This window comes from Parasteatoda tepidariorum, chromosome 4 (assembly GCF_043381705.1).
Source record: "Parasteatoda tepidariorum isolate YZ-2023 chromosome 4, CAS_Ptep_4.0, whole genome shotgun sequence".
Taxonomy (NCBI): Eukaryota; Metazoa; Arthropoda; class Arachnida; order Araneae; family Theridiidae; genus Parasteatoda; species Parasteatoda tepidariorum.
The window spans coordinates 53,074,220-53,097,347 of NC_092207.1; the positions used below are offsets into that span (position 1 = coordinate 53,074,220).

General features: G+C 30.7%; 1 long non-coding RNA gene across 1 annotated transcript; it reads right to left on the reverse strand.

The window, feature by feature from the left end:
- Positions 1 to 1,685: 1,685 nt before the first annotated feature.
- Positions 1,686 to 16,626, reverse strand: LOC139425364 (uncharacterized). Its single transcript, XR_011636588.1, has 4 exons — positions 16,487 to 16,626; positions 12,783 to 12,800; positions 10,415 to 10,438; positions 1,686 to 1,878 (listed from the first exon to the last, which is right to left on the reverse strand). It is a non-coding gene; the product is annotated as an uncharacterized lncRNA (long non-coding RNA).
- Positions 16,627 to 23,128: the final 6,502 nt, after the last annotated feature.

A 23,128-nucleotide genomic window follows, 5' to 3' on the forward strand; every position in this document is an offset into this window, starting at 1 on the left:
AAAGGAAAAAAACGGACCAACTTGATTTTTGATTTAACGATAGGATCTTGACGGGAAATTTTTTTTTTTTTTTTTTTTTTTTTACGTAGTAGTTTTGTGACCTGTGTGCAGCTTTTAAATTTATTTTTACTTAATATCTGAATACCCGTTCTTCGTACGAGGTGAAAAAAAACATCAACTTATCGGTATTGAACACCACTACTAAGTCGTACACAAAATTTCAGACAGAATTTCACAAAATTTCAGTTACCGACACAAATAATAAAGTAAAATTAATTCCAATTTTTAATATTATTTGTTGCCCTTCTCGGTTCCTTAACTTTATTGGATTAAGCAAAAACATATTTTATATTTCATCCTATCAAAATATCTGGCATAATGCTGTTGCTCAAGGTAACTCAATATTTAAATTTTACCACAGTCTAATTTATTTCTCTTCTACCTATCTATCTATACTTATCTATCAGAAAAAATTTACAGTATTGTGCAGTTTTAATCGGCACTAAGTGCAGAGATGCCAACTGCTCCGGACCCGCCAAAATAATTTAAAAAAACGGTAAATAACTACCAAGTAAATTTTGCAAGTATTTGACTATTTTTGCTGGCTTTTTAAAAGGTATAGCATAACATAAGTACTATAAAGTGGTGAATAATATAAGCCTAAGTATTATTTAGAAATAGTGGCGGATAAAAATCTACTCAATTGAATTTATTAAACCAAGAATCACAATTGATAAACTACCACTTTAAAATATATATTTGCTGTCCGGAGCAAGTTGGCATCTCTGTAAGTGTAGTGCACTACTGTTTATAAGGAGTAGTGTAGTGCTATACCAAAAAAAAAAAAACAGTTTGTAACGGTTTCCGCAGCTACTTTTAACGTTAGTTTAGTAAAGAAACAAGATTCAAACGCAGCCAATTTTTCGAATACGATTGTTACAAATCTTCGCAAGTCTGTTAATAGAAATTACACCTAATACTCCAGAGCAGCAATTTTTTCTTCTTTTATTTAGCCATTATGTATAATGACTGTTATTTAAACTAGCCATTAAGAATAATTGCTGATTTATCACTGGCCATACCTTCAGAAATACGCTCATGGAACACTAAAAGAATACTTGATTTTATTTTAATTGGGAGGAAATATATTTTCTCTATATTTCTATTTCTTGAAGAAAAGAAAATATCGACTCCGAACATTTTCTAAATTAAATATTCGTTGTTGAGAAAGATAAAGAAAGGTTAAAAGAATAAAAATTAATTTGTATAACAAACATGAAGAAATATTTTTCTTATTAATTCCTGTTCTGGTCAATTTTTTATTCGATGCCTAAATTGAATACGGATGTAAATTAAGTTCTTCAACACAGTTCATCTCCTAAAAGTAGTGGCTATATTTCGAATGTAGTTTGTATTAACTGCTATTTTAAAAAAAAAAGTAGAGGCAGTTGGTATTAACTACTTTCGTAATGAAGTAATTGTTGTTAACTACATTTAAATAAAACATAAAAACTACAAAAAAAATGTAGTTTTTCCGACCTCAGATTTTTCTAGTGTAAAGACTTGAAAATATGAATACTTTTTGCAGATTTAATAACGATCTTTATTCTGTCACGTCATGGTAATAGAGTACAATTAAAGAAGTGGAAAATAGATATCTCGAAAAATAAACTATAATTCTGAGATCCTATTGTAAGTGTGTATTATATCTTTATATTCATTCCAACTGTTATATTATAATTGTAACTGAGGTGGTTGTTGTAGCAATAATTTATCTTTTTGGAGCCGCAGTTGTACCAGCAGTCGCATCATTTGGAGTGGTTGGTGCTGCAGTGGACAATCCTGGTGTTCCACTGCCTGTCGATGGTAAAGGAGTGGCTGTAAAAATATTTTGATCGTAAATTATTGAAGATCTTTATATGAACAGAAAAGAAGAATTAATAATTACAAAAGTATCCTTAAAAAATTCATTCGTCTAGGTTTTTGGTTCAGCATTCCTATCTAGACAAGTGAGGTATTGTTTCTGGTGTTATTACGCTGGATAAAAGGAGATCAAACCGAAATCAACAGAACTAATAATTCAGAAATTTTTAAGGTTTCATGGGTAAAAAGAACAGTTTTGTACTTATGCCTATTAACGCATTTTGCATTGCTATCTAGTTAAATAACGCGTTGTTCGAATTTTTCTTTTTTGCTGAATTGAATGACATTAATAGAAGTAATAGCTGAAAAGTTATACAAAATTTTATGTAAAAAACTGCAGTTTTGTAATTATAGGGAAAAGAGGGGGTACTGCAAACAGTTTTCATAAATTTGCCAAAAGAGCTTCTTAAACCTTAGTTTGAACTTATCCAGTTTTATTATTATTAAAATATATTTTCATCTTCATTTTGAATGATGAGTTTGATGCATTAGCTAATTTTGATGCATGCTTTTCTTCAATAATCTTTTTATTTATAACAAAAAAGTTGTTTTGGGAACATTAGCCTTATGTCGTAGAGCTTGTGTAGATCTGTCTGAAAACTTGTTATTTAATCTATTTTTATTTACGAAAAAAGTTTCAGTAAAATCAAGAAGAAACTAATTTTAGTCTTAAGTAATATAATTTTAAAAATCCTCTTAATAATTAGCGTTAAAGCCTGATAAATATATTAACACTTACTTCTTCCATTTTAGCGAGAGATTTTTCTTGACGATTCAAAGTGGTAGCAAACGTTACTCTTTTGCTATGTTTATTTTCATTTTTGATGTAATGAAGTTGATTTATACAGAAACTCAAACTATTTGAGGTTGTTGCGAATCACTTTTTTCAGTGGTAGTGAACTAAAGCATAATTTTTTGAAACAAACAGGCTTTAAGAAAGATTATTAAAACTTAACCCTTTGGGGACGGGTGATTCATAAAAGCATTAGTACAAAATCAGGATTTAAATAAATAAAAAACGGTAGCTTAAATGTAGGCGTTGCTAATTTGACAGACCTACTTTGCTTTGACTTTAATTATTGTTAGTTTAATCATATATATGGGTCATTCTCACAAAAACAGTCATTTTCATGTCCCCAGTATATTTTATGTTTGTTTTACAGCTTACGAAAAAAAAAATTCAGGGAAAGTGTCCTTCAGAATGCAAGCTAACAAAAGAATAAAAATAAAATTATCAATTTTTATTTTTTATTTATTTTAGGTAATTAAAATATACCAATATGTCATTCCCTCACTTGTCCCCACTGCTGATTTAAAAAAAGAAAAAAATTGTTTCTGAAATAAAATTTTTTTTTTTACAAATTCGTGTTTTTTATTTCAGAATACTGAAATATAGAATTCAGAAAATCAATTTTAAATTTAATTTCTGATAAAAATATTAACACAGCACTATTTTAAACTTTGTCCCCAGTGTTTCGCGTCATTCCCTCACAACAATGTTCTTATCACCTGCAATCTTCTTAGAATAAAAATATTTTAATAAAAACTTCAGAAGTTAACAACTGGCATCATAGAACAAAATTGCAGTATGTTTCCATCTTCAACTTAAAGAAGCTTTGCTGTGGAATAAATTTGAATGAATCAAACCAGGTAAAATTTTTTACATTTGTCATTCCCTCATGTCATTTTTTAGAGTAAAATAAAATACAACTTCATCGAGAAAGTGGATAATTATATGTTGCTTTCTTGTATGAATATAATTGTATGTGATTGACTTCAGAAATTAATTAGGCCTAACTGTTATTTTTAAATTTTATTGAATTCGTCATTCCCTCACTAGTGTATAAAGTGAGGGAATGACGCTGAAGTGAGGGAATGATTCAAGATGAGTATATTATTAAATTTTTTTTTGTTCAATCGTGCCAGCCAATTTTATTTCCCAAACCTGTAAAAACTATTAAATATATAAGACTAAATTATAATAAATATTAGATATACTTAGTATGTTATCATTTTCAAACTTTAGGTAGATGTAACTTAGATAAAAACATGTATTAAAATAAAATATCATTCCCTCACTATTAGTGTCATTCCCTCACTTTTTAAATAGTGAAAATAATTAATTTACTTATTAATTAATTTGAAAAATAAATTAAAAAATTAATAAATTAATTTATTAAATTAATTAATTTATTTATTAAATTAATTAATTAATTATTAATTATTATAAATTAATTAATTATAAATTAATTATTTAAAAAATTAATTAATTTAAATATTAAGTATAATTTATAGGATATATACTTTCTTTATAATGCCATTACATATTTCTATTAATATAAAAAGTTTCAGAGCTTTTTATTCACTTTACTTTTTCGGGATTTTATGAACTGAAAAATGACAGTTTTCGTGAGAATGACCCATATAATCAATATTAGTTCAAAGTATAAGTAAGTAATTTTATTTTGTTCTAAAGTAATGGTGAATAATCAAACAAACAATAAATCAAACAATATAATAATAAATCAAACAATTATAACTCCGCCCACAAATAAACTGCTGAAGAACTACTTTGGTTACCAGTTTTATCTTTGTAAGTTTTACCTTGACTGATACAGTTTTATGCTGGAACGTATATGTGACAGTTGGCGCGAAAGGGTTAAGAACTTAAGCATTTGTTGTTATGACCTTTTGTGTATATTTATGTAAATTACATTGTATTTAGTGGTGAACAAAACTCTTTTAAATCTTATTTATTAAAGTTGAAATACATTATGTTTGTTGCCAATAGGAAAAATATTTTCTGAAACTGTGGAGAATCTGTAGTAGTTCGAGTCTCTGTTTTTTTATTAATTTTTTTATTTTTATAACCGTCGTTGAACAGCCGACCCAATTTTGGGTTTACGACTACTAATGTTCAATTCCGTAGCCTTGTAATTTCAAACCAATTTAGAAGACAAGGAAACTACTGTACCAGTAGCTCCAGAGGTATGATTTATTACAGGAACATGGAAGACTTTGTGACTCGACAGATTTAACGCTCATCAGTCACTATTTACTACACGGGGATTGAACCCACGACCCCTTGGACATGGGCCCAGTGCCCTACCAACCAGGCTATCCTGGCCCTTGGAGACTCTGTTTATAATAACTTTGTTAACCTGATGCATAAACAAATATGTAAGATCTGATAATAGTGTTGAGAAGTTTTTAAAAGATGGCGATGTTCACAATATTGAATTTTTGATAACAGGGTGCTTACCATAAATGGCTTGCCCTATGGCCCGAAGAAAAACGTGAGGGCTGTACTCAGTAGGACTGAATAAATTAAAAAGTAGCTGTTTCAATTTGAGGCAAAATTGTATACTCCCATCATTAAAACCTGGGATAATATTAATGCTTATGTCCTCCAGGGTTTAGTAAAAGGTTGGTAAATATCACATATTTCAACTCATATATAAACATGACGGATATATTAGTTATAATTAGAAGTGGCTTTATTAGGATAGGGGACTTTTTCCCTCCCTTTTTATTTTCTTTTTACTTATTTGATGTTTTTTCTCCTTGTCCAGGTGGAGCAGGAAGTTAGTATGTGCTAAGATATAGATTTTCTAAATATACGTTTGGTTTTCATCAGTTTTCTGTGAGTCCAGTTATGGCGAAAAATTAAGACGTCTTTATTTAGTGGGGACTCACAGTATAAATATTATATCTGAGTTCCTACTGTTCTTAGAAAACGTTCATCCATTTAATAACCTTGTAACTATGTTATTTTTATCTGTTTGAGAAACGTTCCCTAACAGACCTCTAAACGCTAAAGTGGTACCTTAAAAAAAGAAAATTTCTGTTAGTATTAACGTAAATTTACAATCACTAAAAGTTTCTGTTTATATTGACCTAATCACACTATAGCCCTGTGGAGTTATTAGTTTAAACTCATTATAGCTATTTAAAAAAGGGCAAATCAAATGTGGCTACGAAAATATTTAATAAATGTATTCATTCATAATATAGTAACTCCTATAATTAAAAACGATGAATATAAATAGTCTAAAATGACAATTAAAGAGCAAATCAACAATTTACTTTTCCACCAAAAAAGCCTTGTATTTTAGTTTTCTAATTAAAAATGAAGTGTTTTATAAAATTAAATAAATAATCCCGAGAGACTGAGGCGGTAAGATCTTATCTGATTGAAAAGTTCATTCGCTCCAAAAAATGTACAAGTATGAAATAACAGTCCACATGTTTCAAGCGCTTTAAAAAAGGCGCCCATTTTCAAGACTTGTCAGACGTGAATGTAAAAATAGAATGATTTGAAATAAAAACGTTAAAGTTTCCAACGGAAAATGGAAAAATAAAGGTGAGAAACAAAACTTGAAAAAGCACAGAAGCCGAAAGAGAAAAAATATGAGGTAGGTATTTTATTTACGTCGCACTAGAGCTGCCCAATGGGCTATTGGTGACGGTCTGGGAAACACTCCCGAGGATGAACCGAAGATATGCCATACCATAATTTTTATCCTCTGCAGAGGAGATGGCTCCTCCGCTTTGGTAGCCCGATGACCTGCGCGTGAAGTCGGGCACTTTACGGTAGAACAGTTTAACGAGGACCGATACCGCTCACCCTCGGTCCCTACGCAGGCTGATCAAAGTAGTCACCCACCCACTTACTGACAGCATCTAGTGATGCGCGACTTCGGTGTTCCACTGGGAACCGTGTCTTTTACAATCAGGACAGAAAAAAAAGATGAAAAACAGAACAAGAAAAATCACAGTGACCGAGAGACAAATAAGGGTAAAATGCAATTCCAAGCTTTAAGGAACGAGCCCCGCTGTGGACTGATCGTTAAGACACGGTTCCCTGCATATCATCGAAGTCAAGATTGTGATGGCATGTCTTCGGATCATCCTCAGGGATGTTTCCCAGAACGTCGCCAATAGCCCATTGTGCAGCTCTAGTGCGACGTAAATGAACAAATCAATCAATCAATCAATCTTTAAGGAACGCGAGAGAGGAGGAGAGGGAAAACAACACGGAACTATGTCGTTAATAAAGGAATCAGCATTGATGAATACTGATTCCCTTGTTCAGGACATCCTACCCTAAACCAAATAAAATTTAAATTAAGTTGATAGAAAGGATAGTTTGAAAGTTAGTTATTAAGTTGATAAAATTCTTTTACCATAAACTCAATAAAGCTGAGAATAAGTTGATAGAAAAAATTATTTAAAAGTTAAAAGGGTTTTATGTGTAGAAGGGTGTAATTGAAAAACAGGGTTGCAATTCCACAGGGAATTTATGCAAACATATAAAATGCAGGGAATTTTATTTCTTAGTTTTGTCTTTTAAAAAAATGCCGACCTCTCAAAGAGCAATCTTTGGGACATTTAAAGATAATAGTTCAGCTATTGTACTATATTTCATCTACAAGTTTCAGTTCAGTTTCATTTGCAAGATAATTAATCTGTTCGTACTATTTCATAGCATTTTTTTTTCTTCTTCAATATGTAGAGCTGTTCCTTATTTATATTTTTTCAGCAATTAAAACTAGCGTCGTTATCTCAATAGCTTACACAAAAGCACAGTGAATGTGTGTTTCATTTAATATATGTGGTGTGTAATGTGTTCAGGGAAAACAACGCATATATTTTTTTTCCCAGATATGAATCGCAACCCTGAAAAATTATAATTTTCCTTCATAACTTCCTCGATTTAAATTTGATTTCATTGCATTTAAAGTAAAAAAAGGTCACCAGAAAAAATGCCTTTCTTGGTTACACTTCAATGCCCCTTTCCCATTCACAGGACTTCGCCAGACGTGTGGCGAATCTTGAGAATGAGAAGTATATCTTTCGTCAGTTTCTGGATATTATTTATTTAATATCTAGGCTTATTTTAAATTTCAGTTTTAATCTTTCAACAAATTATAATTATTTGTGTTTCTATAGTTTTTGTTTCATTTTATACATTAAATTATAATGGTGAGCACATAGGTATAACTTATTTTTATTACTTAAGGTATGTTGTGCAGGTATGATTTGTTCAGTCCTTAACCGATTTAACTTTGATTACTATCGTATTTAACTTATGTTTCTTAGTAAAAAAAATTTATGTTCAATCTGACCCCAATTTGAGCATTATCCCCAAGCCCCGTGATTCGCTAATATGTAAATGGTTATGTTCTTAAGTTCAGATAAAAGTTTCATAAAAATTGTTTTGAAAAATTAAATTAAATTTTAAAATTTCTGTTTTAGATTTACTACCACTAGAAGGATTATTTCGAAGAATCCTCAATTGATAGAGGGTATGCGTCCTTTACACATGGTCTACGGCAGAGGTTTCCAATATTTTTTCGGCTATGGAACCCTAAATAGTCAACATTCTTTCGGTGGTACCACAATGTTCATTAGCAACGCGGAACAAATTAATTAGAGAATAGCAACTAACTATTTTGAAAATAAGTAATATAAATTTATTTTCAACTTTTCATTTCTTTTTCATCTTTTAAATTTTTTGTCCCAAGTTTATAAAGTTTAGCTTTCAATTAAGTTTTTAAAAACGCAAAAAGAATTGTTCTAAATGTTAGAGAATGGTTGGTTATAAGGGAAGAATATTTCTAAATTGTTGACTTTAGTTGTTTTAAACTAAAAAATTCGATGTGAAATGCTAATGCAGATTTTTATAATATGCATGCCTTTTTCATAATTTATACAATTTTTTAAAATTATTGCTATTTCTTTCTTCTCGGGCATTTTTTGTTCATCTCATAAAAATAACCTAAATATTAAACTAAAAATGATTTATTGATTACCTGTAATTGTAATTACGAATTTCAAAGCTCATTACGGGCTTAAAAAGTTTCTAATTCTCGGGCGTCGCTAACTTTCTTCACATACGTTCAATTTTTATTTGGCAAACCAAAGTCATCGTAAGGATATGGCAAATAGAGCATTCGAACAGGACTCCGTATTTTTGGTAGGCCCCACACCAGTTATATTTCAATTTATTTCATGTTTTATAACCATTGTTGAATGGCTTACCCAATCCCAATTCTGAGTTTACGATTACCAATGTTCAACTCCGTAATCCACAAGACAAGGGTCCGTAATCCATAAAACCTATCCATAAGGCAAGGAAAATCCTGGATTAAGTATTGGGAGAAGTTTGCCTTCGTGGAGGACTTTTAAATGGAACTAACCTGCTTTAGCGTTACAAGGAGAGAGAAACCATGAAAACCTCCTATGGTTAGCCTGACGGCAAGGGACTTTAATCCATAGCTTCCACTGAGGATATTTTTACGTAAGCACTGTGGCTGGCGCCAGCCGGGTACGGAATTGGTATCGACCAACTATGGCCGGGATCGAACCCGGGCCACCTCTCCCCTCTGCAGACGATCAAAATTTGATGGCATGTCTTCGGATCATTCTCAGGGATGTTTCCCAGACTGTCGCCAATAGCGTAAATGAACAACAACAACAACGGGCCACCTCATTAGATGGCGAGCACTCTAACCCAGGGCTAAAGAGAATAGAAGGGCTGGTTCACTCCTTTGAAGTATCTTTCACCGCGCCGATCCTCCGACGTCACTCTAGTGACNACGCCAGTTATATTGAGAAAAAATTTCAATGCTTGTAAAAATAAAGATTTTTTAAAAAAATTATTTCAATAATGGGCCGGGATAGCCTAGTTGGTAGAGCACTGGGCCTATGTCCAAGAGGTCGTGGGTTCGATCCCCGCCGGCCGAATATTCTCAGTGTAGTGAATGGTGACTGATGCATATTAAATCTGTCGAGTCACAAAGTCCTCCATGTTCCCATAGCAAATCAAACCTCTGGGGTTACTGGTCCTAGAGTCTTCTTGTCATTTGGATTGTTTCAAAATTACAAGGCTACGGAGTTGAACATTAGTAGTCGTAAACTCATGAAATTGGGTGGGCTGTTCAACGACGGTTGTAAAATAAAATCAAAATATTTGAATTATTGAAAGTTAGAAAGATATATTCTAATGGCACCAGCACAAAAAACTACTCATAGAAATCAAACCCATGTAATTGAAAAATAAATAAATAAAACGTTAAAATATTTTCAACTGATTATTTAAGAGGAGCCCTTAAAGAAAAAAACTTCTCATTTTGACTTTATGGGTCTTACGCCAAATAAATCATACTTATACAATAATAAAAATTTCAATATAAAATCAAGAAATGAATGTTAAATTTTTCGTTTTTAATAATGCAATTAAAAAAATCTGAATCAATAAATCATGTAATTTATTCAATAATTTAGGCTAAAATCTAACAATTAACAAGGGGTTTCATGTAGAGAGAAAGTTAAAAAGGCCCATCGAAACGTTTTGCCCCAGGCCCCGCGAAATGTAGTGACAACACTAGGATAACCCTTACAGATCCGTTTTGAGTTTAGCATAGCAAGTTTATTATTTATCATTGTAAAAAAAATTCAACTGGTTAAAAATGCAAAACAAACTTACTTGATCCACCTGCCTTAGTTGTATCTGAAAAAGATGAAAGTAGAATTCTCTTATTAGCAAAGAAATCTTAATGTTTCCACTATCATTAAATTAATCAATTGCTAAATTTTATCCCAATTCGTACCATTGATTAAATTTTCACTCATATTATAAGTAAAATTCTGATAAAAGTAAAATTAAAAGGTTTTTTGAGTTAAACTGCACTTCTGTGTTTAAAAAATCCTTATAAAAATGACTCTGTCGCCACATGAAATAAGGCTTTTTAAACACCTTTAACTGTATCCTGCAGATGGTTTTCATCATGGTTTCATCAACACCTTGAAATAGTGCCCAAATAATATACATAAAACTCAGCCTACATAAAATGACATAAGTACATTAATAACAGCCTACATAAAATGACAGCCATTTTCTGAACCTTAAAGGCTGCCCTGCAGGTGATTTCCAGAATGCGAATTGTTTGGAACTTCTTGGTTTGTTTGGCGGCTGTTTGAGAAACATCTTAAAATAGTGCCCAAACAACACATATTATATTCAGTTTTTATAAAATGACATAAGTAAGGTCCCATTTTGTGTATCTATGCCATCAGTTACCAGTTACAAAGCCAGTTAATAATAGCCAAACATTTTTACCAACTTGCAGTAGAAACATTTCTTAAACTGTTGAAATGAAAGCGAAATTTAAACTTTTAGTATTTTTCACAATTTTGTGAAATATTAGTCACCACTTTCTAAATTTTTCCATGGCCTCCCTGCCCTGCTGTCCAATTTTTTACCTATTAGGTAATTCCTACTTATAGACTTTTATCTATTAAGAACTTTTTTTCTTTTGTTTGCTTATGTTGGAAATTGAATAAATCTCGGTGTGAAGCGGCATTAACCGTTGTGTTTGGCAGGTAATCAATACAGCGAGGAAATTATAAAACTATTTCTGAGAGGATTTATTTTAATAATTATTTTTTAAAAATTGCATTACATAGTTAATTTTTCATTTCGAAAAATCTTCTATAAAATATACATCTAAATTAAAATTTATATAGGAAAATAGTTTTTTATTCACGTTCTACGACTAACAATTTTTTGTAAGAATAAACATTCAAATTTTTTTTCCACTTCTCTAATTTCTTATGATAGATTTAAAGTTCTGCTAAAAATTGAAATAGAAGAAAATCGATTACAGTAGTAGTTCTTGTAAGGGAAATTCTTGATGAAAAATCAGTGGATATCAATTTTAAAGACAATAAGTAGGATGAAATAAATCAGTATAAACTTGAAAGACTATATATAAGGTGAAGTCTATATATAGGGTGAAAGACTATATATAGGGTGACCCCCCCCCCACAAAAAAAATGCATCATTGAAATTCTGACAAATTATAATTTCTTGTAAAGTTAACATTTAATTAAACACTCCCTATTCCTACACCTTCAATGACATTTCTGGTGATGAATCATAGTTTGATTTATGGTCAAATCGGAAACAATGTTTAAAAGCTACCACAAATGCATCATAACAAGTATTTTCAAAATAATTAAGCTCCGGAATCATTAATCAAAATTTAACGATCAGTTTCAAGGAATGCTATTAACGAATATATAAAAAGCAACGTTATGTGGTATGTTGGTCCTGAGTCAACTTGCCAACACCCTCTTCAATTTACTATTTATTCTATATTCATTTAAAGTTTTAAGGCAATGTATAACGGCAATGTATATAGGCAATGTGTATATAGTAATGTCAGTTTCCTGTTTTTCAGATTTTTTTTTTTCGCTTTTGTTTTCAGTTTTAACATTGTTCATACAATTAATTTCCTCTCTAAAAGGAGTTAGTCAGTAAAAAAAAATTTCTTTAAAAAAAAGCAAAAGTAAAATTGCACTCAATAAAGGAAAGTTATTTTAATTTTTACCACTTTATTTTAATGAATTCTTTTATACAGATTTTTAAAACATAAATTTATTATAAAAACTCACCATCTTCCCTCAATATAAATATATTCGATGAAGGTACACATAGGCCACTGGGCAAATTCACATTTATAACTAATTAATTAAATTAAAGAGCATGAATCAAATTTACTTGAATTAAAAAAAAAAACCCTTATTTTACTATCTCGGTGACGACATTGGAATTTTTTTTAAAATCAAATTACTCAATCATATAAAATTCTTTGTCATTATCTTCAAAAACTATTTTGTTCCCTCCTCTAATATCAATTTTCCATTTCATCCGAAATTATAGATATAATAAACAAAAATATGCATTAAAAATAATAAAAGGTATCATTATCAAATATATTCTATGCATAAAGCCTGGCCCTTCACGAAAACAATTATTTTTAAGAACATAAAAACTTGAATAAGTTACTTACCACCTTCTCCATTTGCAGCTGAAACATTTAAAATAATAATTTATAATAATTATTTTAATACTTTTATTTTGAAATTTAAACACTTAAAACATTTAAAGCCATTAAACTCTAATGAGCACGTGCATAAAAGTAGTCGGCGAAAATCTGAGTATATTTGAAGTGTGAGATAAAGAATGCAGAATTATAAATAAACTAGTGGGCTGAGCCCCCTGCTTGCTAACGCTCGCCAACCCCCGAAAATTGCTACGCAATCTTACATGGTTTGCTTCGCAAACCAAGCTCTCTTCACTCGCTACTAACTTAGATGCATTCAAATGTACAAAATTCTAAGAATTCAAAACAATCATTCAAATCCATATAACAACTTTTTTTTTAAAAAAAAATTACATCTTTTTAGTAAATACTAAGTCATTAAAATAAATTTGAATTCAAATTAAGACTCATTGACTGAGACTCATTTTTCAAGGAATAACTAATAACAATAATAAAACGAATAAATTCGTGATATAAATCAAAAATCGTCAAATAAATTCGTAATATTGAATAGCAAGTTATTCGTGAAAAAAAGCGCTTTCGACAAAATACTAAAATAGAGATCTATCGACAAAGAGTACTCACTTCTGCCTAGCTTAATAGTATGAGATTGCCGCAGCTGAATTGTTATTTCAGTTTCCGTTTTTAAAAGCGCTATATGTTGAGCCACCTGAGCTAGATTTGGTATGTGACATTTTTAGCGGCAATCATTGGTCGATTTTCTTGCGTAGCCATTCGGGGAGTTGTAATGAGGCTTTTTTTTGTCGCATTGTAAGAGAAATATATATAGAGAGATATTCAAATTGTTTAAATCTTGTTAAAACTAATCAAGATGATATTTCAGTAAAGATTTCAGATTTACATAGAATGTTAAGCCAGAAGCATTATTATAATATTGAAGCGCATTTGTAGTTATAAATCCAACTTTAGGTTGGAAGTCGATAATTTTAAAATTAAGGTTGTTTTGAATAATTTTCAAATTAATTTCATTAATCACTTCTTCACCCAATTTAATTTTTAAATTTATATTAACTTTATAGAAGTTTGCACTGTCCACAGAGCCTAAACTGTAACTCTTTTATTCATTTATCTCCTATCCAATAATTTGGAAAAATGGCTGCTGATGCTGTGGTTTTGCGGCACACAGTGGGCCAGCATCCAAGGTTTCGTGGCCAAAATTAGCATTTCGATAAAAATTTGCTTCAAAATTTGGGGGGTTTTATGTGCAGGTAAATTGAATTCATAGTTGAAATTTTGAAATACACTAAAAATACGCAAAAAAACAAAATGGCGGCTGAAATATGGCGAGCAAAAATAAAGAAAAATAATATAGTGCGTTTAAATTATTAAATATAGCAATGAAAATATATTATAATTTTCCCAATGTTATATTAAAAATTAAAGGGAATTATATTTCCGACGTAATATTACAAAATAACGCGAAAACATGAAAAAAACAAACATAATTTTTGTTTTTCATTATATTTAGTCCACCTTTGCAATACGGGCAAAATCGGGCAAGTTTTTTCGAAAGAAGAAGCATCAAAGAAAACAACAACAAAAAGTATAGCTAATTACCTCGTGGAACGTTTTGGAACTCAGTTTCGAAAGTCATTCAAACATTGTAAAATGTCAAATGATAAGATATAAACTATAAGTTTGTCAAGAGTATTAACTAATCCAACAAATTGAAAAATTGTACTATAATTTCAGATTAATTACTCTGATAAAAATGTAACAGTAAGGTGAAATTCCAGTATATATTTCTGAAATAAAGATTTAAAAGTTACATTTTAAAAAAAATTAACATATTTTTCATTACATTGTACTCTCGTCGGTCCAAAAAGTAAATTATAATGCTTGGAATGATTATGAATACTTAATTAGGGCTATATTAAAACTGCCTACATATTTTAGATGAAAGTTTAATTTTTGACTTTCGGCCAAAGATCATGGTCTTCTGGCCCCCAGTGCGGCGGTATGGAAAGAAGTTGGTAAGGTGGTGATTTCGGAATAAACTTTGTTGAAGTTGTATTTTTAAAGAAATAATGAAAATAAATAAATAAAGTTTCTTATATTGTATTCTCTTGTTTCAGTTGATAGTCAATCAAAAGTTCATCATCAGTTCAGTTCAGTTGATCATCAAAAACATGGCCAATAGATTTTACTGTTTTGTTACGCTGTTAGAACATTACGTTTTTATAACGTAAGCCAGCACTTCCTAAATAAGGTATGTGGTGTTGCTGGCTGCTGATGTGTTACCACATATATATATATATATNNNCTCGAAGTTTCTAGGCAATAGACAATTTTTAACTTCATTTAATATATATATATATATATATATATATATTGATTTCTTTTTAATTATAACCACTATTATTGCCAGCAATCTTGGAAATATGGTTTCTAAAATTTGCTCAAGAAAAGGATCCAAAGTTTGAACCCCTTCGTGTTCATTTTTCTTTTTCTTATTTTGCCATATCTCGAGAACTTTTTAGGGAAGTGAAAATTTTTTACACGTAACTATAAAATTCGCTTGTCCAAAGATAACCCCATGCAAAAAATACATTTTAGTAAATATTTATAATTTTTTTATTATTTTATTTAATGATAGTGAATAAATTTTGAACTGGAATTATTTTAAAGTATATAATTCTAGATTTCAAAATACAAAATTTGTGCGAAATCGGTCGAATAGTTCCTGAGAAATCGAATTTTAACTATACCACTCTTTTAAAACTATACATTGATTAATATATGTATTTTAGAACTAATGCGAAACTGATAACGAGGATAGGACAAATTAATTATTTAATTGAACATTGCGTTGCAAATTAAAGCAATGATTTAAGCAGTATGGAATCAATGAATTGATCAATAAAAGGCTCAATATTTCTGCTATATTTAAAACGGTACCAAAATTTCTTCCTCGACATTTGATTATTATTCGTTTAATTAATTTAATTAAAAATAATTTCTGATTGCCGCAAAATAATTTCAAATTTTCATTGAAATTTGAAATTTCAAATGAAAATTTTTGATTTAAAATGCATATAACGTAAAATGATAAAACTCATGTTGAGATATTTTTAGAGATAGCAAAATTTTAAAATTAATTGTTAGTTTGCTACTACTTTAAATATAGTGAGAGGAAAAACGTGATATGCGCGTGTCTGGCTAATGAATAGAAAAATGTCAATGAAATTGGCAGCTTGCTTACGTGGCCGTTGACGGTTATTTATCGTTTATGAAAAGGTTTTTAATTAAAATTCTGACATTCCTGAAATAAAAAGTCTTGCTGATACAATCGAAATTACAACTTTTACAATTGGTGACTGTTTCGTTTTCATCAGAAGTGATCTTAAAACGTAAACAGTTTTCATATCGTTATACAAATTCCCGCGTATCTTAAAAAAATTTAACAGTAGAGTGGAATTTACTTTATTGTTAGAAGGAACTTCCTTATTTAATACTACACTTTAACGTTTAGAAATCTGTTTTGTCAAATTTTTCATTCATATATTCTTTAAAAATATAATAGCGGAGGTCACAAATGTTTTAAGTGTATTAAATGATTGATATACGTCTCCTTTTCATTACCATTATTATATTTCTATAAGACCTGTTAAATCTTAAATTTAATATCCAGGATATATGCTTTCAATTACCTGATAGCAATACAAACAAGCAACACGCAACCAGAAACACTCTTCTTAACTGCAAGTGCACCCCCATTTTGATGTAACATCCACTAGGAACAGACTCAAGCATTCAAACAATTTCCATATTTATAGTCTTGTTTTGAAACTGATATGATGAAAATATCATTATTATGATTCACCTGTAGGGTTCATTAAAGTATTAAATTACCCTTTAAGCATGCTTACTTTTTAAAGTTATTTGATCACGAAATGTTGAGTCGACTGTCATACTCATTAATTTATCTGTCTAGGAAAGAACTATTGACTCAGAGAGATACGCCGAGGACATTTTTGCTGGAAATAAATAATTAGAAACGACTGAATCAACAGTGAGAAGTTTCACAAACAGAAAACAGAAACCGTGTCATCATGCATTCTTATATAGCCTTTAGTCTATGATTATCTCATAGACTAATGGACTTGGAAATTTCAATTATATGAATATAGGATTGTAACTAAACAACAAATGAAACAAATCGCTCATGGGCTGCAATAGTGGCCCAACTCAAATAACACGCGTTTTGAACTAAGAACAGGTGTAAATATGAAAATACACATTCTTTTCAGCAGCAATACTAGCACAACTCATAATTCAACTTGAAGGTAGTCTTCGTTTAAGCAAACTAAGGCATTTCTTATGCATTTTCCTTAGCAATGAAAACTTTAAACCCACTTATCTCAAAACATAATTTTTTGAGTTGTGCCGCTATTGCAGGAGCGAAATGAACGATTACATTCAAAAACTATTGTTCGTAATCGCCTTAAGTGTTTAAATGTAAGAGAACGAGTAAAATTTAATATTTACTTTATTAACTCGGTCATCGGCTATAATGGTGTTACCCTTGAGTATACTGACAATCTTGTTCTTTGATTTAGTTGGTGAAGAATCATTGATATTTGTTAGATTTAATTTTATGAATACCTTTGGAAAGCCAACTTAACAATTTAATAAATTATTGTATGATTACAATTGAAGCTACAAATGAGCTATTACAACTGAAGACAATTGCTCGTAATCGTCACTGCTGTATAAAAACAAGAATATAACTGATTTTCTTAAAATTTATAAACTCGGTTCTTGGAACTTACGACATGCGTCACCATTAAGCTTTCTGATTATCTTAATTCTTTGATTCTGTTGGTTTGGAATCGTCGATATTTCATAGATTTAATTTTATAAATACTTTAGGAAAACTAACTAATTAGCAATTTTTAATTGCATGATTGTATTATTACAATTGAAGATACAAATGAGCTATTACAACCAAATAACTATTACAAGCAAAGACTGTACGTCAGAAATTTGAGCCCATATTGTTTGAAACATAAATGAGTTGGAAAATGAAAAATTGAAAAATCTTAAGGAGTTGTCTGCAGTTTCTCACGACCACTTACAAATACTTAAATATAGCTCGCGAATTACAATATAAACCCCGATCATCATCGTTAACATTTATCTGGGTGCATGTAAGACCATTTTTAGGAGTAAAAAAAATATATATATATATTTTTGAACTAATTTGAATTAAATGTCTAAATAGCAATGCATCACTACAAAAAAAAAAAAAAAAAAAAAAAAAAAAAAAAAAAAAAAAAAAAAAAAANTCCAGGCGGGCAGAAATAAGTTCCGCCGCACCAAAACCTCTGCTTACTACTCATGAGCTACATGTCTTTTTTCAACTTTTCAAAAGTGACAATTTCATTAAATCTTGCTGCACCACAATTAAAGGTATTTTAAAGAATTTGTAATTAAGTTTTCAATATGATGATCTATAAAATAAAAGTTGCGATCGCGTCGTCATTGCGATGATTTACTTATTTCAAATAAATCATCTTGCTCGAGTTATTTTTTGGAGAATTTTATTCTGACATCTTATAAGTTTCTCTAGGAGTGATGGGAAAGCAACTACAACGACTGCTGACCACAACGAATGCTTGCAAATTGTTATCACATCATAATTAACGGGATATGGGCCGATTCGGTGCCCAGTTAGAACGACAAGACAAGAAATGATGGGGAGATGTTGTGCCTAGCTGGTAATGCGTACGTTAGAATGGAACAAATCATTGAGATGTAAAGGAAATGTTTAAGCCTGAAGCCTGAGTTCCATGTTAGAGGAGAATTTGCAATCTGCAGCAGACTGCATGTGCTTTATTGATGATTGATTTGTACATGATCTTTCTAATCGAACTTTCTGATAAAACCAGATCAAGATATTTCGCACTTTTGACAATGAGGATGGTTTCATTAACACGGTGTTGCACACTTTTATTTCGACGATCGTGCTCAGAAACTCATTTCGAATGTTTAAGACTGCCATGTGAAATTGAGCGTTAGTTGTATGTTTGGAAGTGAAAATTAACACATTATTTCCTGAAAACTCTCGACGACTGTAACTGCCATTCGCTTATCACGAAATTTTTTTCTCTTCCTTAACGAACAACACAAAACGATTGATATGTTGTCTGGAAAGTTACATCTTTTTTTATCTCTCGATGTACTACTGCACAATTAACAAAATGCAATCGTGCATTACACTTGTACTAACGGTGATCCTCTTTTTATTAATTAAAATGCCTAGGACAAGGGTGCTCACAAAAATTCTAATGATCTTTTGATACAAACTTGATGATTTTTTGAGCTAACTAATTTTTAAGATACAACTTCAACAACGAATCTAATACAGTAAAACTTGTGTAAGTTGACCACTTGTGGTGCATTGTTTTAGTGGTCAACTTATAGAAGGGGTGGGTGAATGTTTACTTTTTCGTTTCCTATATCATGTTGCTACATATTTAAATTTTTTTTTTACCTGACTTAAAAGTTTTATTTAGAAAATAGCCAAATGAATATCTTAAGAAATGTGTTTAAATCTGAGTGAACTTCAATTTGTTACTTATAATTCTAATATTTAACTAATGTTTTTAAAAACAATATTTCGTTAGTTATGCGTGTGAAGTGTTTAAGAAAAATAATTTCTTAAAATATCAGAACACGAAAACATGTAATTTGAAAACTTTAACAAAAGAAAATTATTTGAACATTTTAAAATTTATTCTGTTACTACTACACTTACAAACCTGTTTATTACAAAAATATTCCCTCACTGTTGTTTGGTGCTGTTGTTTAGACTTTACATCAGCTTAAAGTTTTGAATGAAAGAAATGGTCAAAAGCTGACCCCCTACAGTTTCCCCAAATGGTCAACTCACAAAAGGGTTTAGATTAGTTTTTTTACACTATTTCACCAAACAAGTAAAATTTTAACATACATTGCAAAATGACAGAAAATTTTCTGAATTTTTTTTCTTCTGGTCAACTTATGAGGGTTTTAGAATAGAATTTCACAATACTCTTAGACAAAATTGACTTATTTCAGCGGTCAAAATACAAGATAGACAGATAGTCAAGTTACAAAGGTTTTGCTTCTTTATACTATATGGGAAAAATTCCTTTCTTGATAATTGAGGTCAACTTATGCAGGTGTCCAACTTACAAGGGTGGTCAACTTGGCAGGTTTCACTGTACTTGAAGATAGGAATTAGTTTTTAAAACGAAGTGCTAATTAACAGATTCACTAAAAGAAATTTTTGTTTGAGACTGTAGACGCTCTGAGGATGGGTGCAGCCGTTATTTGCCTACATATAAGCTAAAGTCGGGCGGTTAATGCGTTATCTGCGGCAACCTGTTTAAGAGAATAATTTGATTTTTTTTCCCTCGGGTGGATGATTTTTCTTTTATATTGGATAGTTGGAAATAGCAATTTTTGTACATTAATTTTAAACTTCCAGTCTAGACATCTTGGCTAATTATTGGAGTTTTGCTATTCTTGTAAAATTTATTAAGCCGTTCTTGGATTATAGAATATTAAGAATTGTTAATCTATGAATAAAGAATTACTATTAAGGTATTCTTGGAGCTTTTGTAGGAAAATGCTGTGATTTTTGGAACATACGACAAATTGAGTGTCATCCATATAAAATACGGTGGTGCTATTAAAATTCTGTCTGAATGTGAATGTATGAAATACATTTTCGAGACCATATATTTCCCATATTTCCTTTAAATTAAAAATTGCTTAGATAGATTAAAATATAGAACTTAATATAACTTTTTTATCTCTTAAAAAAGAATCCTGACCGTGGGACAGTCCTGAAAATGAAACGTAAAAAGAGAAGAACTTGTAGTAGAATCATTTTAATAATAAATGGTTTTTGGGGGGAGTAAATTCATTCTTAACAATAAACTATTCACATGATTCCCACAACCTGAAAAAAAATAAATTACTGGTAGCTAAGATATTTAAAGATCATTGTAAAATGTTTAATTTATTTATCACTTGTGAATTACGAAATTATTCCAGAGTTATTTTTTCACGCATTTATATTGACTTTAAATTATATACTTATTGATAGCTTATAACACCTAGATATATCTTACTTTACAACCACTTTGAAAAACTATCCAGAACGTGGGAACCCTGATTTATTGCTATGAATTTTTTCTCGGGGTCGGGGAAGAAGCAGCATTTATAATTGTTATTCTAATTCAAAAAGTTTAATGGAATAACATGAGTTTCGCTACTACTTTAAATATGAAATTTGACAGCTATACAACAAAGAAATTTCATTTCTTATGATTGCGCAAATATAACCGCCATTCAAGCTGCTCTGTCTCAAATTCACTGTCACCTTGACCAGTTTACAAAAGCAGACTCTATGGCCGCACTTCTAGCCATCAATTCCTCTGACGATCCCAAAATCATTGAAGTCATGGACTGCCGACAACTCCTTCGAAGCCTTGAGTCACACAGGAAAAACATTGTCCTTCAGTGGATACCCTCCCACTGCGGGGAGTTGTGGGAAACGAGAGTGTAGATCTTTTGGCCAAGAAGGGCGCCTCAATTGTTGGAATTCCTTCCAGCGCAATACCATTTTGTTCCAATGGTGACAAATTGCTTAAAAGACCATTCTCATGGACCTGTCCAAAAGAGTGTCCGATAAAATCCTATATTGGGCCAAGGCGTAGAGCTATGGCAGAATTCCGCCTGACCGCTGGACACGACTGTCTTCTTAAACACCTCAGCAGAATTAACATTGCTCCTTCTCCCATCTGCACGCTTTGTTACCTTGGGGAGGAAATGGATGCCGCCCATATTATGCACTGTCCTGCTTTGCGCAGGTCTTCTCTAGCTGAGCGATATTGGGAAGCCCGAGACCTTTTGAATTAATGGACTCAAGTTACTGCATTATGTTTACCATCTTTTATTGCATTTTAGATTTCTTGTTGTGCTGTAACTACTGTCCAATAAATTTGCCATTGGAAATTAAAAAAAAAAAAAAAGGAAAAATTATTGCGCAAATTTCAATGAAATATTCCTATTTGAAAATTTAACTGAAGACAATAACATCAGACCAATAGCAGCATACTATTGCAGTGATGTATCAAATTCCCGACATCAGTAGCATATGCATAACCTCATTTTCATCATATCAGCTTAGCTAAAGTTCATACTTTTAAAATACAGTCTTATCACCCTACAGCATATAATTACACAGTCAGAACCTCAATGATCAACATGAATACTCCTTTACTTTATTTGCATTCCACAACCTCATCGAAGCACTACAAAGATCAAGCTAAAGTTGATTGGGAAAAAGGTAAGCGGCCTCAGGTGCCCAGATATTTTATACAGTTTAAGTTTATATTGCATTTATTGCTACACTCCAGTCACCCAAGAGATTATGTATATGATATATGAAAGATAGATGATGTTTGAAAGAGATGATATATGACCAAGACATGATATATGAAAGATATCTTTCACTTATATAAAAGGGTCGATTGTCCACTTCGCGGACAGGTACTCTGTGATACTTCAGTCTAGGTCCAATTTCTTATGATAATTTGAATTTCTGATATGTAGTTGTCGAAAAATTACTTAAAATGAAATATACTAAATTGAAAACTACTTAAATTTCTATTATTTTAGAATATATATTTCACTTCGTCATTGTGTAATTGAAACTCTCATAATTGCAAGGTTCATGCGCACTTGGGAAAAATTAAAAACTGACATAAAGAGACTGAAAATTTCTCAATATTAGCTTCCCTTTTCAAATTAAAATTTCGCATCCTCCTCCTTCGGCTTTACATACATTTACTTAGAGAAAATAAAATATTCTGGTAGCTTCAAACATAACAATATATATAAATAAATTATATTTATATTGCTTTCACTTTTTAATTTTTTCCAGTGCATACAAACCCTGTACGAACGTACCGTTTGTAACCAAGGCTATAATTAACAGTTAATAAGCTATAATTCTCGGGATCTACCTCCTTTTTCGGAAAGGAGAAATTATGATGTCTCGAGCTCAGTAGATTCTTTTTATGTTCCTTCAAGCTGTCAGTGTTATTCCTATCTCAAGTCTCAGATTCTGTTTTATCTTTTAATTTTTCTAAATATTCAAATGCAATTTCATTTTGAATACTTTTTTTGAAGTTTATAATAGAAAGTTTAAGAATTAATTTATAGAATCCAAGCTATAATGTTAAGGAAAGAAAAAGCTTTTATATATATATATATATATATGTATGCATGTATGT